A 19,731-nucleotide genomic window follows, 5' to 3' on the forward strand; every position below is an offset into this window, starting at 1 on the left:
TCACTCCATCGCGGATTTTATATGTAAGCATATTTAAATATCGCGGATTTTTTGCTGGTTCGTGGATTTCTGCGGACAATGGGTCTTTTAATTTCTGGTACATGCTTCCTCAGTTGGTTTGCCCAGTTGATTTCATACAAGGGACGCTATTGGCAGATGGCTGAGAAGCTACCCAACTTACTTTCTCTCTCTCTTGCGCTGACTTTCTCTGACCCTGACGTAGGGGGATTGAGCAGGGGGGCTGTTCGCACACCTAGACGATACGGACGCTCGTCTAAAAACGCTGAAAGATTATCTTCACGTTGCTATCTTTTCTGCAGCTGCTTCCTGAAACGACATGCTGCACGGTGCTTCGCATACTTAAAAGCTCGAAGGGCACGTATTGATTTTTGACTGAAAAACAAACTCTCTCTCTCTCTCTCTCTCTTTTTCTCTCTCTCTCTCTCTCTCTCTGCTCCTGACGGAGGGGGTGTGAGCTGCCGCCTTCAACAGCTTTGTGCCGCGGTGCTTCGCATACTTAAAAGCCAAACAGCCCTATTGATTTGTTTGCTAGAGATAGAGAAAACAATCTATGTGACATTCTGTGCTCCTGACACGCACTCCTTTGAAGAGGAAGATATGTTTGCATTCTTTTAATTGTGAGATGGAACTGTCATCTCTGTCTTGTCATGGAGCACAGTTTAAACTTTTGAAAAAGAGACAAATGTTTGTTTGCAGTGTTTGAATAATGTTCCTGTCTCTCTACAACCTTCTGTGTTTCTGCGCAAATCTGTGACCCAAGCATGACAATATAAAAATAACCATATAAACATATGGTTTCTACTTCGCGGATTTTGTTATTTCGCGGGTGGCTGTGGAACGCAACCCCCGCGATGGAGGAGGGATTACTGTGATCAACAAAAGGAAGTTGATTGAGTGCCAGAGTGTCGGAGAAACACGGAAGCTCAAGTTCACAAAGTCGCACAGTGCCCGAAATAAAAAAGAAGTCACATATCAAAGTCGCCGTGAAAAGGCGAGTGTCATATGAAAGCTTATTAGGGTACAGACAAAAAAAAATAGGCACACAGTGGGGAAAAAAGCACGAAATGTCAACTTTAATCTCAAAATTTCCACTTTAATCACGTAGTTTATTTTGCCATTAAAGTAGAACATCATAAACTTCATGTTAAAATCGTTTAATTTACTAGTTTCTCAAATCCCATTGTAACTTAAGTAGCATGTTAAATGCTTTGTTCTGTATTTGATCTTCTATGTGCTCTGTGTGTGAATCACTACCTGCTTCTTAAACGGGCTTTCTCTTTCTCTGAGAGGACACATAATCCATCAACATATTTTGCTGCATTTCATCTTAAAAATGATATCGTCATCATATGTAAATATACGCTTTATAAAGTGGCGCAGGTTGTGCAATATTATAACTGTAGTGCAAGTTTACAGTGAGGTAATTGTACTTATAAGTACAAACAGTTCTACAAGGAGCACTTGATGGACTGATTGAGTGCGTTTATAGTTCTTGGGATGAAACTTTTTCAAAACCGCGAAGTCCGTACAGGAAAGTCTCTGAAATGTTTTGCCGTGGCTTAGCCAGCGTCTGCTTCATGCTGTATACTGATAATTATCTTTCCAATTAGCTGCTGCTGTGATTCCCCACTCAGATACAGTGATATAAATACTCCGAGTGGTGCAGTGAGAGTAATATGGAAAAAGATGATCTGCTGTGGCAACCCTTAACGGGAGCAGCAGAAAGAAGAAGAAGAAGATGCATTGAGAGTAACAATGCTAAAGCAGTTATGGTATTTGGAATACTATGGCTATTCCCTGGACCATTATATTGCTGCAGGTTAATTACAATCAGATGCATTACACTAATAAACAATATGCAGTTAGTTTCAGTGTATTTATAAAGCCACGTCAGGAATGTGGATCTAAGAAAGAAAGGGTGACCACACAGGAACAGTAGCACTGCTTTGACGCTGGGTGCCACCAGTCTGCAAAACGGAGTGGAGAAATTGCGTACGCCAGGGTATGAGGTACCGTCGAAATGTGCGTGGCTTTCCGCCAAGTTTAGGTTTTATACATTGCAATTTGAGCGTGGAAACGTTCGTATGCAACATTTCTGTGTGTACGCACCATTTATACAAGAGGCCCCAGGTGACTGACTTGGCCATTCAAGAATTTTCCACTTCGTTGCTTTAATAAACTCCTGGGTTGCTTTGGCTGTATGTTTTGGGTCATTGTACATCTGTATCATGAGATGCCGCCCAATCAATTTGACTGCATTTAGCTGGATTTGAGCAGACAGTATGTCTCTGAATACCTCAGAATTCATTCGGGCTGCTTCTCTCCTGTGTACAGGACACTAGTACCCCAGTGCCACTGGCAGCCATGCACGCCCAAGCCATCACACTGCCTCCACCGTGTTTTACAGATGATGTGGTATGCTTTGGATAATGAGCTTTTCCACGCCTTCTCCATACTTTTTTCTTGCCATCATTCTGGTAGAGGTTGATCTTGGTTTCATCTGTCCAAAGAATGTTTTTCTAGAACTGTGCTGGCTTTTTCAGATTTTCTTTAGCAAAGTCCAATCTAGCCTTTCTATTCTTGAGGCTTATGAGTGGCTTGCACCTTGCAGTGCACCCTCTGTATTTACTTTCATGCAGTCTTCTCTTTATGGTAGACTTGGATATCGATATGCTTACCCCCTGGAGAGTGTTGTTCACTTGCTTGGCTGTTGTGAAGGGGTTTCTCTTCACCATGGAAATGATTCTGCGATCATCCGCCACTGTTGTCTTCCGTGGACGTCCAGGTCTTTTTGCGTTGCTGAGTTCACCAGTGCTTGCTTTCTTTCTCGGGATGTACCAAATTGTAGATTTTGCCTCTCGTAATATTGTAGCAATTTTTCGGATGGGTTTTTTCTGTTTTCGCAGCTTAAGGGATGGCTTCTTTCACCGGCATGGAGAGCTCCTTTGACCGCATGTTGTCTGTTCACAGCAAAATCTTCCACATGCAAGCACCACACCTCAAATCAACTCCAGGCCTTTTATCTGCTTAATTGATAATGACATAACGACGGACTTGCCCACACCTGCCTATTTTCAATTACTTTTGAGCCCCTGAAATGAAGGAATTGTGTTAAAAAATGCTTTAGTTGCCTCACATTTTTATGCAATCGTTTTGTTCACCCCACTGAATTAAAGCTGAAAGTCTGCACTTCAACTGCATCTGAGTTGATTCATTTAAAATTCATTGTGGTAATGTACAGAACCAAACTTAGAAAAAAGTCTCTGTCCAAATATTTATGGACCCAACTGTAGATACTTTTAGTGTGGAGGAACTGGATAAATCTCTGGCGTTATCAGAATTACTAGATGCTATAAAGTCACGTCAAGGGGGGAAACAGCAGGCCCTAATGGATACCCTGCAGAATTTTATAAGAAATTCTCCGCTCAGCTAGCTCTCCTCCTATTAGCAACATTTACAGAAGCTAGAGACAATCAAATTCTACCTCAGACTTTTCGCCAAGCATTAATCACTGTATTCCCTAAACAAAATAAGGACTTATTACAATGTGCATTATACAGACCAATTTCACTTCTGAATAATGATGTTAAGATACTCTCAAAAATCATAGCTAAAAGGATGGAGAAAGTGCTGCCTTCGGTAATATCACAAGATCAAACTGGATTTATCAAGGGTCGATACTTATCCTCCAGTCTTCGTCGCTTGTTTAATGTAATATACTCACCAACAAAGTCAAACACCCCAGAAATATTATTATCATTGGATGCAGAAAAAGCATTTGACATGATTGAATGGAAATACCTTTTCACTACATTAGAGATATTTGGGTTTGGCCCGAACATTTGTGCATGGATCAAACTACTGTATACCAATCCAGAAACTTCCGTTTGTATTAACATTTGTTCAGACTACTTTAAATTAGAACGTGGTACCAGACAAGGATGCCCCTTGTCACCACTGCTATTTGCAATCGCCACTGAACCACTGGCGGTTCACTGTTGAAATGCTGATAAGATAAATTATCAGAGAAGGACTGGAACAGAAAATTTCTGTCTATATGCAGATGATATGGTATTGTATATATCAGACCCACAAAATTCTGTGCCTGCAGTCTTAACAGTACTTACAGAATTTCAAAAGAGATCTGGTCTCAGAATTAATTTGAATAAAAGTGTACTCTTTCCAGTGAATTCTCAAGCACACAATATTAGATTGGACACCTTCCCTTTTATCATTGCAGATCAGTTTACTTGTGATGTTTACCCCTAGGTATTTAAACACAAAGCTCTTTATCAACAAAATTTCGCCGCCTGTATGGAAAAAATTAAGCAAGACTTGCATAGATGGTCAACCCTTCATCTCACTCTAGCTGTAAGAATTAACGTTGTTAAGATGAATATGCTTCCTAAGCTTCTTTTTTTATTTGCCTTTTGCTTTTTTAAGCAATTAGATTCAACAATAACCTAATTTATTTGGAACTCAAAACATCCACGTATCAAAAGAGCGACCCTACAAAGACCTAAGGCAGAAGGTGACATGGCTGTACCTAACTTTCAGTTTTATTACTGGGCAGCAGTCATACAAGCTATAAAAACCTGGACATAAATAGATGAACATACACAGGCCTGGTCCGCAATAGAAGTAAAATCCTGCAGTACTTCTTTATATTCCCTGCTTTGTGCCCCAATAAATGCAAGGTATCGGCAATATACTAATAACCCAATTGTGCTTCACTCACTCAGAATATGGAACCAATGTAGAAAGCATTTTAAGATGGAGAAGCTTTTATCTGTGGCATCTCTGCAAGACACCATCCATCCATCCATTCTCCAACCCGCTGAATCCGAACACAGGGTCACGGGGTCTGCTGGAGCCAATCCCAGCCAACACAGGGCACAAGGCAGGAACCAATCCCGGGCAGGGTGCCAACCCACTGCAGTGCAAGAGAACCACCTCTTTCAACCCTCGCAAACATATGCAGTTTTTAATATCTGGAAAAGATTTGGGATTAAATTGTTCAGAGATCTTTATACAGACAACATCTTTGCATCCTATGAACAATTATATTCCAAATTTAACTTTCCAGCTACACATTTCTTTCACTATCTTCAAATTAGGAACTTTGTTAAACAGAACCTGCCCAATTTTCCTCATCTTGCATCCTCATCCACGCTGGAAAAAATATTGCTCAATGTCAAGGACTTAGACACCATCTCTGCAATATATAAAATTATTTTACAGTCCCTCCCTTTCAAAGATCCAAGAGGACAATGCTAAAAAGATCTCTTAATCAATATATCAGAAAAGGAGTGGAAAACAGCAATGCAGAGACTTCACTTGAACTTCATATGCGCAAAGCATACAATTATTCAACTCAAAATTATATATCGAGCACATCTGTCTCGCCTAAAACTGCCCAAAATGTTTCCAGAGCAAGATCCAACCTGCGAACGCTGCAATCAAGTCCCAGCCTCACTGGGTCACATGTTTTGGGCCTGCACCAAATTAAAATCATTTTGGACCAAAATTGTTAAGTGCCTTTCAGACAGCCTTGGTGTCACAATCCCTCCTAACCTGTTAACATCTGTGTTTGGTGTTCTTCCAGATGGGTTCAAAGTGGAGAAGGACAAACAAACTGTGATTGCATTAACTACACTTTTGGCTTATTTTGCTAAACTGGAAGAATCCTAATGCTCCTCTTTTAAGTCAGTGGGTAACCAATGTTTTATACTATTTGAAATTGGAAAAAATCAAATACTCAAGAGGTTCTGTACAGAATTTTTTTAAAAACTGGCAGGATATAATCAATAAAATTTTAGAATAAGCTCTTAAAGCACTGAGGAAGCAATTATCTCCGCATCTCTTTTTCCTCTCCATTCATTTCTACTGGCCTATTAAACTCATCAATTTAGGTATGTCTACAAGCCTTAAGTTTTACTCTGTTGGCCATGCTGTCTCTCTCGGGTGGGAGTCGACTTGTTTTTTTTTTTCTCTTTTCAATCCTATTATTTGTAAAAATTGATTGATTTGTATGAATGATTACAATATAATTAATTTTAAAAAAAAACTGCTGGGATTTCTGCTTTACAGTGCAGATGGAGATGCTGATCGTTGTAACAAGTCAAAAGTTGGTGGAGTCTGCTTCTGTATTAATAAAAATTGGTGCAGTGACGTTTCCATATTATCAAAGCACTGCTCCAGCAATCTGGAACTATCTGTTATTAACTGTAAATCATTCTATTCACCTAAAGAATTTTTTTCAATAATTCTTGTTGGATTTTACATCCCACCTGAGGCAAATGTGAATGAAGTGCAGAAGTAGGTGGCAGATTACATCACTAGTTTGGAGAACAGTCATGCGAATTCCATGACTATAGTGATGGGTCACTTTAATAATGCAAATCTAACCATCGAGCTTCCCAGATACAAACAGCAAGTTAAATGCCCCCACAGAGGAAGACTTTGGATCATAACTACTGCACTTTAAAGGATGCATACAGGGATTTACCTTGCATGCTGCTGGGTAATTATGACCATGTTATACTATAGTTGCTATCCACTTGTATACAAAGGCTAAAATGAGCTAAACCAGTAAGAAAATCTGTTCGTTCCTGGACTGATGCATCATTTGAATCATTATAAGATTGTTTGGACTGAACTGATTGGGATATTTTTAAAAATGCTTGTGAATACATTTATGAGCTGACTAACACTGTTACTTCATGTATCAGCTTCTATGGAGAAGTTTGCATTCCTAGCAAAACCAATGTGATTTACAACAATGTCGTGGTTCACCAAGGAACTAAGGAATCTACATCAGGTAAAAAAAAAGCCCATTAAACTGGTGATAAGGATACCTTCAAACAGGCCAAGTGTAGGCTAAATACCCTAAGTTCTTGTCAATAAGCCGCGGCTTATCTAAGGAAAAAAGTTGTGAAAATGAAAAAATAGAATATCGGCTTATACATAAGTCCGGCTTATACATCCATCGCGGGGGTTGCGTTCCAGAGCCACCCGCGAAATAAGAATATACGCGAAGTAGAAACCATATGTTTATATGGTTATTTTTATATTGTCATGCTTGGGTCACAGATTTGCGCAGAAACACAGGAGGTTGTAGAGAGACAGGAACGTTATTCAAACACTGCAAACAAACATTTGTCTCTTTTTCAAAAGTTTAAACTGTGCTCCATGACAAGACAGAGATGACAGTTCCGTCTCACAATTAAAAGAATGCAAACATATCTTCCTCTTCAAAGGAGTGAAGCAAACAAATCAATATGTCTGTTTGGCTTTTAAGTATGCGAAGCACCGTGGCACAAAGCTGTTGAAGGTGGCAGCTCACACCCCCTCCGTCAGGAGCAGACAAAGAGAGAGAGAGGGAGAGTTTGTTTTTCAGTCAAAAATCAATACGTGCCCTTCGAGCTTTTAAGTATGCGAAGCACTGTGCAGCATGTCTTTTCAGGAATCAGCTTTACAAAAGATAGCAACGTGAAGATAATCTTTCAGCATTTTTAGACGAGCGTCCGTATCGTCTAGGTGTGCAAACAGCCCCCCTGCTCAATCCCCATACGTCAGGATCACAGATAGTCAGCGCAAGAGAGAGAGAACAGTAAGCCGGGTAGCTTCTCAGCCATCTGCCAATAGCGTCCCTTGTATGAAATCAACTGGGCAAACCAACTGAGGAAGCATGTACCAGAAATTAAAAGACCCATTGTCCGCAGAAATCCGCGATATATATTTAAATATGCTTACATATAAAATCACAATTTAAATGACCGCTACGCGCTCGTGTTGACTCGGCGACGCCCAGAGCAGAAAGAATGCGCTCCAGCCGCTCCAACCGCGCCATGCGGGGAGTGAGAGAGACGGCAATATCTCACACTCTCTCCCCCCTTAAAGAAATTAAATGGGCGCGAGTGAGACCACTGACCTCCCTCCCTTCTATTAGTTATAGGTTATAGTACGTTCGGCTTATCCATGAGTCCGGCTTATCTATGATACGATTTTATTTTAAAAATTCGTATGATTTTTGGTCTCCGGCTAATACATGAGTCCGGCTTATAGACAAGAACTTAGGGTAATACAATCAGATATATTAAATGGACACACAAAAATAAACTGGAACTTCAGTTTTCAGCTAAGAATAGCTCCTCTGTATGGAGAAGCCTTCAGAATGTTACAAATAACAAAAAGACATCTCCCAGTGCTTACTCAAATTCAGCTTAAGTTTCATGGCAGATTTAAACAACAAGGTGCTGAGTATCTACAATCCCTCTGCTCCTCCGGTTCTGAAGTTGTTTTGGCACAAACCACTTCTTCACAAAAGCATCACCCCTCTTACTGCTTTTCTATCAAGGAATATGATTTCTGGACACTGTTTGCAACACAGAACTACAAAAAGTCATCCGGTCCTGATTGTATCACCTGCAAGTCAGACACTGTGCTGGGCATTCACTCCCGTCTTCATAGACATCTTTAACCAGTCTCTCATACAGTGTACCATACCAGATTGCTTTAAATTGTCTGTCATTGTTCCTGTTCCCAAAAATGATAAACTGTGTCAATGACTACAGGCCTATTGCTCTTACATCAGTTCTAATGTAAATATTTGAATGGCTTTTTCTAATCCATCTGAAGTCTGTTATTGCAAACTGAAGATGGCCATGGTCAGTAGCATATCGAGCAAACAGATTTGCGGATCTACAGTTTTCTGACAAACCGGAAACAATAAGTTTGTGTGGGCTCCCAACACTCAAACTATCTCTATATTAGCACAGGTGCCACTCAAGGCTGTGTACTTTTCTCCACTACTTTATCCTCTGTACACTAATGACTGTAGGTCCACTGATTCTTCAGTAAAAATCAGTAAGTTTTCTGATACCACCATTATTGGACTAATTACTAATAGTAACGAAACAGCCTGCAGAAAAGAGGTATTTGTTCTTGTGTCTTGGTGTGCTACGAATAACCTATTCCCCAATAACTCCAAAGTCGTGGAAAAGGCCATTGACTTTCGTAAACAGAAGTTATAACCTCACTTACTAGAAATTAATGATTCTGTAGTCAATATTGTGGAATCCTTCAAGTTGTTCGGCACAACTATCACAGACCTTCTCACCTGGGGCATTAACACCATTTCCATTACTAAGAAGGCACAACAGTGGTTGTACTTTTTACGTCAGCTAAAGAAATTAAATATTTCCCAAATAATACAAGTATGGTTTTATAAGGCCATAATTGAAAGTGTAATCACATTCTCTGTTGTTGTCTGGTTTGGTTCAGTAACTGCATACTCCAAAAATAAATTGCAGAATGTCGCAAGGTCTGCTGAGAAAATAATTGGCTGTGCTCTTCCATCTGTTGCAGACCCGTATACATCTCCTGTCACTAACCATGTCAAACGGATCACCATGGACTCTTTTCACCCAGCTCATCAGTTGTTCCAAAAACTCCCCTCTGGTAAATGCTTCAAGTCAATTAAAGCTAAAAGTTACAGACACTTAAACAGTTTCTTTCCCTTAGCCATAGCCCCCTCAAACCAGTAATTTAGTCTGTCTTTTTTGCATATTCATGTGATACTGTATGAAGGTGTGTGTAAGTATGGTATACAGAATGTACATGTATGTGTGTGCATATGGTCATGCTTGGGTCACATGATCCATGACAAGACAGAGATGACAGTTCCGTCTCACAATTAAAAGAATGCAAACATATCTTCCTCTTCAAAGGAGCGAGAGAATGAATGAATAGAAAATCTGTTGGTGTTGAGCATGTGAAGTACCGCGGGAAGCATATCGTGTGACAGAGCAGCCGCAAGTAAGGGAGCAATGTGAAGGTCCGTATCCCCTGCTCCCAATGTGTACACAGGCTATACACTCACTTTCACTTGCACATCTCTTTTGTAATTACACTATTTTGCAACTTTGTGTGTATTTTTTTTTTTTTATAATTAAACTATTCTATTTATGTTGTTTGTATGGGATGTTGTGTCATGTCATAAGCAGTGTCAAATTCCTGTACATTAAGTACCAGTGAATAAAAATTCATTCTGATTCCCATACAGCACAGAGCATCCAAACAGGTATGATTTGGTATCAAGTTCTACATGCTGTGCAAAGAAAGCTGCTGGTTACATTTGGAACTCTATATTTTATACCATTAGAGGGACCAAGTAGGATGGCAAGTACAGTCAGTACATTATCACTTCATCAGCTTTGTGGTCACTGACGTACACTTTACCTGACTAAGTTGATTATATAATGATGGACAGTTTATGTTCCTCACCTGAACTGCTTGGGATTTTACTTCATAGGAAAATTGAAACATACAGCCGTATACGTCCAAACCGACATGATCTGCCTGGTGACTCCAGTCATGTGAATGTGTTTAGCAGCATGGTGCATTAGCTGTGTGACAAAAAGGCAAAATGATTGCAATCAAGTGGAGGACAAGAAGGACATTTGCCTCCTAAGCACTGTTCACAATGCAGCAACTGTCAACATTCTTTTCAGGGAAAATATGGAAGTCACTATGCCTTGCAATGTGCTAGGGTACAATGGGTAGTGTTGATCGTTGATAAAGCCAAGGAAGTACTATGTGAGTAGCCATACCACCTGTGCTTCAGAACAAGTCATCCACTTGATGTATATATCTAGGCATGGCCAGTACTTGGATGGGATACCATTCAGGCAAACTTGGGTTACCAGAAGAGGTGTTGACAATGTCATCAGGGGAGATTACACTGTGGTATGTATGTTGGTCCCAATGCCCTAGTGCAACGAGGGGGGCACTGTGCTCTAAAAATGGCACCATCCTTTGGATGAGATGCAAAACTGAAGTCCTGACTTCTCTAGTCATTTTAGATCCCTGGACATCTTTCAAAAAGTGTATGGTTTATCCCAATATCCTGGCTAAATTGACCACCACACCCTTGCCCATTCTCGCCCCGTAATCATCTCCCTAATTGGCTAACTCTCTCACCCCTGGTGCAATATTGGCTGCCATCACATCATACATATGGGTGCTACACATTGGTGGTGGTTGAAGTGGGCCCCCTCTGTGTGTGTAAAATGCTCTGAGTAGTGATAAAAGTGCTATTTAAATGTACTTTATTATTATTAATAGCATTATGATGATGTCAACCATTAATAAATGGATTCCATAAGCCAGCAGAAAATGTAAGCATCAGTTCTCAGATAAGTTACACCAAAGCTATGGGTGTGTTATTTACAAAGGCAAACAGTTATATCTTTTTCATGAAAAGCACCAGCATCTATCAGCTATAGAGCATTTGTTTTATTTCTTTATTTTAATCCATAAGTTCCTTTGTATAGACGTACAAAATGCAATTCTACCACCATGGCAGGACCTTTTTCCACTCAAGAAAGTTCACACAAACTAAAATGTCTCACAAAAAGGTAAGAAATATCAGTGAAATCAGACGAATCTTTAAAAAGAAAAGTCAGTACATATGTAATGGGGCTGTGAGATTCATTATTTTTAGTCCAGAACTGGCCTCATAATTATGAAAATGTATTTTTGCTTAAATTGTCTATTTCTAATTTCTGTTTATTTTTTCATACTATTGCCACATCTTTCCAATTTTAGTTCAGATCCCTATTATTTCCAACGTGTCTTTCCTTTTTGATGTACATCAGTAAAATTCATTCAATCACATAACTTGGAAGATACTTGCACATTTTATTTTATTTGTTCAAATTTGAGAAAAGGAAAGGAACATGTATGTCTTGCACACTTATTGTAAAGTATAACTGTATAAACTACATGTCGTGTTTCTAAAGACCTGTTTTGTTTGACATCTCTCATATTCCTGGCATTAATTAATGGCTTTTAGTTAGTGCACCCAAGTGAATTGCAATGCTGTTTTCATTTTCAAATGAAATGTCCCCATTTTCCCATATTTTATCCATGGTCCAATTATGTACTCCAATTTTAGGAAACTTAACCCAACCCCACCTTTACAAATACTATAAAATCCTTAATTGGACACTGTAACAGGGAGGGAATAATTGGTCAAGGTTACTAAAAGATTTTTTTTTTATTTTCTAATTGTGCAAGGAAGTGGTGTCTACACTCCCCATAACATGGCCACACCCCTGTACCATCCATCCATTCCTAAACCAGAGCTGTCCCTGTATTTTTAAAAGACGGCATAGTCCAAAATATCTTATTAAATGTGTGATTTTGGAAAACTAAGCTGAATAACTATGTACCAGATCAGTTTTTTTAACCAGTGTGCTGCGGCACAGAGGTGCACTTTGAGAGCTACCCAGGTAAGCCATAGAAATAATAGTGTAGCACACCTGGGACTACCTGGAGAAGCTGGTATAAAAGCAGCTCAGTGATCGCTATGTTGCAGACGCATCTCCAGGCAGCTAGAGTCCAACTTTCCTGGGTGTGTGGTCACCAGCAAGTCTATTGGGACCAGTGGATAGTGGGCATACGAGTTGCCTTTGAGGGTGAGAGGGGTGGTCAAATGGACGAAGGAGCTGGGAGATGCCAGCAAAGTGGTCACTAAGCGCTTGTGTCTGTGAGCGCTTATCTTGGAGCTGCTTTATTACTGGCTTCTCTGGTAGTCCCACCCCTTTGGACAGTTGAGCATGTGTATGAGATATAATGTGTTTTTGGACAGAGGTGTGCCTTGAGATGTTTTTGGTTACAAAACGTGCAATCAAAGAAAAAAGGTTGGGAAATACTGTACTAGATAATGTATTTCCTGGGCCACACTGAAAATTTGGTCCCTTCACCCAATTGTAGAATATTTTTAGTAAGACCAATACTGTGATATAAATGTCTCATACTGCAGGTTTTTTTTTTTGTCCATAGTTACCATATATGTCAGATGTAGGTGAAATATGCAGATTTATTCATTAGTCATTTTATTAAAAATGTATACACTTTTTAGAAAGCTCTGAAACTGATTAGAAATATTGTACCACTATATCAAATTGTTTTAAAGTAGGGTAAACTTTTTTGCTTGTTTAGATTAGCATGCAATTGATACTCATTAGAACCTAAGAAAGTTTTGATGAGAACAGGCTGTCTAGCATATCACAGGTTATAAATTTCTGTCTACCTAATGTGTCCCAACCAAGTCTAGATTTGAAGGTCCTAAGATGCTTCTTCAACTAGACTATTCTACAACATTTGTGATGTATCAATCTTGAAAAATGTATTTTAAAACAAAACCTTGCAGAAATGTTGCTTTTTATCTTGTGTTACCCCTATAGTTCAGGGAGCAAGATAGATGCCAACATTAAATGGGGTACACCCAGTCACACATTTACTCATCCACTCATTACTCATTTACAAGTAAACTTGGACTTGCTTACTTGGAGGCAATTTATAGTCATTTACAGAGGTGGGTAGTAACGAGTTACATTTACTCCATTACATTTACCTGAGTAACTTTTAAAAAAAATTGTACTTCTAAGAGTAGTTTTACTGCACCATACTTTTTACTTTTACTTGAGTACATTTGTGAAGAACACTCAAATCATTACTTTTTTTCCATTATATATATAATATTTTTGCCAGAGAGAATACGCCAGTAGATCTACTGCATGACTGTTTCACCAATCAGATGTAGCAACAATAATCACAACACTCCGTTTCACCAATCAGACGTAGCAACAATAATCACAAGACTCTGTTTCAGCAATCAGACGTAGCAACAATAATCACATGGCTCCGTTTCACAAATTAGATGTAGCCATGCAGTCACATGACTACACACAAACTGTGACGGCATAGTGGCAGAAACTCCTCACAGACAGCAGACAGGGAAAGAAAGAATACATGAAAAATGAGAGCCAACTTCTGAAGCTTAACCATCACTTCACTGAGTGAAGAACAAACACGTTTTAACCAAACATGCACAAACACAGACAGTCAAGGTAAAGTGAGACTTCTTGTATGTTCACAAGCTGCCTTGTTCTAATGTTATTTTCTATCAGCTATGCTATGTGGAAGGCAAGTGAATATGCAGTATTATACTTTCAGTGTACAGTATATCTTGTCACTGTAAGTAGTTTGCACTGTTCAAACATACATGTTACCTACTGTAGGTATTGGCTTCAAAAGCTTTGTTGTGAAAAACTGAGATTTGGAACTTTGTGTTATTTGTGCATCTTTATTTTGTAAAGATGTTATTTATTTTTAGTCATTTTTTATTTTATTATTTGGAAATAGCAGAATTTGCACATTATTTTATATTTTTGTCTGTCTTATTACATTTCTAAAAAATAAATAATTTATTATGATCAAACAGTTACTCAATACTTGTAGTCTTTTCACCAAATACGTTTTTACTCTTGAGTCATTTTATGGGTGACTACTTTTTACTTCTACTTGAGTAATATTATTTTGAAGTAACGCTACTCTTACTTGAGTACAATATTTGGCCACTCTACCCACCTCTGGTCATTTAAACTGGCACGTGCTAAGGTACAGTGCATACTGGATAGTTAAATTACTTTTAATATTAATACAGAATTTGTAATAATAGAAATAAATACAGAAATAATAGCTATTTCATGAAATAAATCATTATATAGCTGCTGCAACATTGCTGAATGCTAATGTGGGTATATTTTAATGATTCTTCATGTTTGGGGTTATGAAAGGGTTATTGGGGATTTTCATGTGAATATATTTTGTTCATATACTACGTATATTGGTATTTTGGATTCTGAAATATGAATTTTAGATAGATAGATAGATACTTTATTAATCCCAAGGGGAAATTCACATACTCCAGCAGCAGCATACTGATAAAGAATAATATTAAATTAAAGAGTGATAACAATGCAGGTATAACAGACAGACACTAACTTTGTATAATTTTAACGTTTACCCCCCTGGGTGGAATTGAAGAGTCGCATAGTGTGGGGGAGGAACGATCTCCTCAGTCTGTCAGTGGAGAAGGACAGTGACAGCAGTCTGTCGCTGAAGTTGCTCCTCTGTCTGGAGATGATACTGTTTAGTGGATGCAGTGGATTCTCCATTATTGACAGGAGCCTGCTCAGTGCCCATCGCTCTGCCACGGATGTCAAACTGTCCAGCTCCGTGCCTACAATAGAGCCTGCCTTCCTCACCAGTTTGTCCAGGCGTGAGGCGTCCTTCTTCTTTATGCTGCTTCCCCAGCACACCACCGCGTAGAAGAGGGCGCTCGCCACAACCATCTGATAGAACATCTGCAGCATCTTATTGCAGATGTTGAAGGACGCCAGCCTTCTAAGGAAGTATAGTCGGCTCTGTCCTTTCTTACACAGAGCATCAGTATTGGCAGTCCTGTCCAATTTATCATCCAGCTGCACTCCCAGGTATTTATAGGTTTGCACCCTCTGCACACAGTCACCTCTGATGATCACGGGGTCCATGAGGGGCCTGGTACTCCTAAAATCCACCACCAGCTCCTTGGTTTTGCTGGTGTTCAGTTTTTAGGTGGTTTGAGTCGCACCATTTAACAAAGTCCTTGATTAGGTTCCTATACTCCTCTTACTGCCCACTCCTGATGCAGCCCACGATAGCAGTGTCGTCAGCGAACTTTTGCACATGGCAGGACTCCGAGTTGTATTGAAAGTCCGATGTATATAGGCTGAACAGGACCAGAGAAAGTGCAGTCCCCTGCGGCGCTCCTGTGTTGCTGACCACAATGTCAGACCTGCAGTTCCCAAGACACACATACTGAGGTCTGTCTGTATGATAGTCCACGATCCATGAAACTAGGTATGAATCTACTCCCATCTCTGTCAGCTTGTCCCTAAGGAGCATAGGTTGGATGGTGCTGAAGGCACTAGAGAAGTCTAGAAACATAATTCTTACAGCACCACTGCCTCTGTCCAAGTGGGAGAGGGATCAGTGTAGCATATAGATGATGGCATGAACTGCAGAGGGTCGAGGGCGTGGTGGACCTGTGGCCTTAGGTGGTGAAGCAGCAGCTGCTCCATGGTCTTCATCACATGTGACATCAGCGCGACAGGCCGGAAGTTGTTCAGCTCACTAGGACGTGATATCTTTGGGATGGGGGTGATGCAAGATGTTTTCCAAAGCCACGGGACTCTCCTCTGTTCCAGGCTCAGGTTGAAGATGCACTGTAGAGGACTCCCCAGCTCCAACGCACAGGCCTTCAGCAGTCGTGGTGATACTCCATCTGGACCCAATGCTTTGCTGGCACAAAGTCTCCTCAGCTCTCTGCTCACCTGCACTGCTGTAATTGTGGGTTGGTTGAAACTCTCTCCTATGCTGGTATCAGCAGAAGGATGGGTGGAGGGTGCAGTACTCTGAGGTGAGAGTGGGTTAGGGTGGTCAAACCTGTTAAAGAAGTTGTTCATTTGGTTTGCTCTCTCCACTTCTCTCTGGATGGTGGCACCCCGCTTCAAGCTGCAGCCAGTGATGATCTTCATCCCATCCCACACTTCCTTCATGCTGTTATTCTGCAACTTCTGCTCCAGCTTTTTCCTGTACTGCTCCTGAGCTGGACTCGGAGTTCCTTCTGCATGCGCTTGAGCTCATGCTGATCACCGCCTTTAAAAGCCCTTTTCTTCTGGTCCAAAAGGCCGTTGATGTCACTTGTAATCCATGGCTTGTTGTTAGCATAGCAGCATACTGTTCTTACTGGAACTACAATAAAGTATCTATCTATCTATCTATCTATCTATCTATCTATCTATCTATCTATCTATCTATCTATCTATCTATCTATGTCCATACAGAAATTGATGTAGTCAGTAGTGCAGTCAACAACCTCCTCAATGTTCTCACTATGTGACCCCTGCAGGATATCCCAGTCCGTAGTTCCAAAGCAGTCTCTCAGAGCCTGCTCTGCCTCAGGGGACCACTTCCTGAATGATCGTGTGGTTGTAGGTAGCTCCCTCACTCTTGGTTTGTAGTGAGGCTGAAGCAGAACCAGGTTATGATCTGCTTTCCCAAGCGCAGGCAGCAGGGTGGCGCTGTATGCGTCTTTAAGGTTTGCATACAGTAGGTCAATAGTCCTATTTCCCCTGGTGTTACAATCCACATACTGGGAGAAGGCAGGTAATGTTTTGTCCAGCGTTACATGGTTAAAGTCTCCAGCAATTAGCACAAGCGCCTCGGGGTGCTGCGTTTGCAGTTTAGCAACAGCTGAGTGGATGATGTCGCTAGCTATCTCCACGTCCGCCCGAGGAGGGATGTAAACAGTAACAACAATGACGTTTCCAAACTCTCTTGGCAAGTAATAGGGATGCAGACTTACGGCCAACAGTTCGATGTCCCTGCAGCAAGAGGAGATTTTAATGTTTACATGTCCAGAGTTGCACCATCTTGTATTGACATAGAGTGCAAGTCCACCTCCTTTGTGCTTCTCGCAGGTACTTTTGTCTTTGTCCGCTCTAACTGTGCTAAACCCGGGTAGCTCCACGTTAGCGTCTGGGATGTTAGTTGTTAGCCACTTTTCAGTAAAATACAACAAACTGCATTCTCTGTAGGTCCTGACATTTTTCACCAGCGGCAGCCAGTTCGTCAATCTTATTTGGTAGCGAGTTCACATTTCCCAGGATCACAGAAGGCACCGAAGATTTGTATCGCCACTTTTTCTCTAGACGCTTGGCTTTTATCTTAGCACCGGCCCTGCTGCCACGATACGACCTTCTTACCTCGTCAGGTAAATAGGGGACCACACCAGCTTGGGCATTTGTTCTCAGCGCTTGAAGTTGACTACTTGAATAGACGAGTCTCGGTGTGTAAAAATCTATTTCCAAGTAGTAAAAAGTGCCCAGAGAACTAGTCCACATAAAAGAAAGTGGTAGGAGTTAACAGTGAAATAGAGAAAAATGCAGAAAAAAGGTAAAAAGATAAAGTCATACACGGAGCTGCTGGAAAGGCTGCCACTCGCGGCGGCGTCTGAGTCATGTCATTTTGAACCCGTTACCAAATAAGATTTTCAATTTTGCAGTTGTGTAGTTTTATTCTGATTTCAGTCTTCATTTATGCATTTGTTTATTTTATGACCTACTACTAGTTATATATTATTTCTGTCATTATTAACAGTATTATAAACTCTGTATTAGAAGTCATTTAGCTGTCTGTGTTGTGCCTTGACTTGTGCAAGACTGCGCTGCTGACCACTGTGACACTGTACCATGTTATGATGATAATCATTAATTAATTACTTATATTACAAAATGGTTATACACAACAACTGATTTTTCTGTTAATATGTTTTACATATTTTAAACGTGTTAGGTCTCATCTCAGTCTTAGTTTATGTAGGCTTCATAGGTTGAAAGATATTTCCTTCATAAACATAATTTCTTCGTAGTAAATTCCCTGCATTCATGAGGTAATTGTAAAAGCATCACATATTACTATGGAGTGCCACATATCGGTTAATGGTTTTACATAAATGAATGGATAGCTGACAACATAGCATGCCAATGACACTGCTACTGGTAATAAATGAGAATTAAGTGTTTTTGGCATAGTATATTTTTTCTGAAGAAATGTGTTAGGTTGGATTTTTATATTATGAGTTGCATTCCTGTGTTGCCACTGCCAGTTTTAAATTCGTATTTGATATTGGGTTGATCGTCTTATTTGTTAATAATGTTGCCATTTTCCGCTTTTGTTTACCCAGTTATCCATTCATTTTCAAAGCTGATGCTTTTGATCAGGTTTTAGGAAGGTGACTCTCACCAACCTGTTTTTCCCCTCTACTTACAGCTTTAGTTGTAGATCATAGTTCTTTTGCTGTGACTCCATAGTGGTATGATATTGTACTGTTTTTATGAAGATGTTTTCTTTTTAAGCTAGGGTCTCTACAGTAGATATCAATCAAGTAATGAATTGTTTCTACATTTTAGATGGATGGTAGTTTAAGCCTAAGTTGGTAGGTATGATTTACAGTATAACTATTTTCTGATGTTGTTTTTGAGTTTAGGGCTATATAGGGCATTTGAGGTTTCTAATTGAATAGCCTAGATCATTGTTATTGTTGCTCACCTATTCATGTATCTGTAAGTTTATCATAATTTGCTACTTAATGATTTTCTGTGTCAGCTTAGCATGTAGCATTTTAAAATTAAATGCATTCTTCCACATAAAATATACTGCAGAACACTTGTTTTTAATTACTTAGATATTACGATATTTTTGTTTTGGCACACATTTGATGATGTAAGGAGGTAAATAACCTGGAAGATGGAAGAATAATTTTATTTACTATTTCTAGATAACTTCTCGTCCCCAGGACTAAAATTATGCTACTAATAAAGTATTCTAGCATTATATCACTGTGCACACTGAAGAGCTGTAAAAAACGCAGAGCTCATAGTGCTTTTAGAAACCAGGATGCTATGTGGATTATACACTATTATCCACATAAAATCAATAGCAGACAGTAAATGGTGCTTTATTGCTGGTTGATGCTTGCATATAGTAATAAATGATTGTACTTTTAGTGACCTAATGCTACACCAAACTGAAGGTAAATGAGTTCACATAAAAATGTAATTTTTCTTTATTTCCTATGAGCATTGTAAAAGTAGTTTCATCATTGGAAGGAAAATTACTTTGATGCTTTATTCATGAATATGACTGGAAAGGGCCAGTTTGCAACAGTATGATAAATGTTTACTATTGTATTTAAGGCACTGAATGACTGACTATAGCCCTGAGAAAATAAAACCAAAGAAGGTTTTTCATAAG

General features: G+C 39.7%; 1 protein-coding gene across 2 annotated transcripts in view; it reads left to right on the plus strand.

The window, feature by feature from the left end:
• The window catches only part of gxylt1b (glucoside xylosyltransferase 1b), a 120,153-nt gene that overhangs the window by 98,420 nt on the left and 2,002 nt on the right, over window positions 1-19,731 (plus strand). The gene's annotated exons all lie outside the window — the stretch shown is intronic.

This window comes from Erpetoichthys calabaricus, chromosome 1, assembly GCF_900747795.2.
Source record: "Erpetoichthys calabaricus chromosome 1, fErpCal1.3, whole genome shotgun sequence".
Classification (NCBI taxonomy): domain Eukaryota; kingdom Metazoa; phylum Chordata; class Cladistia; order Polypteriformes; family Polypteridae; genus Erpetoichthys; species Erpetoichthys calabaricus.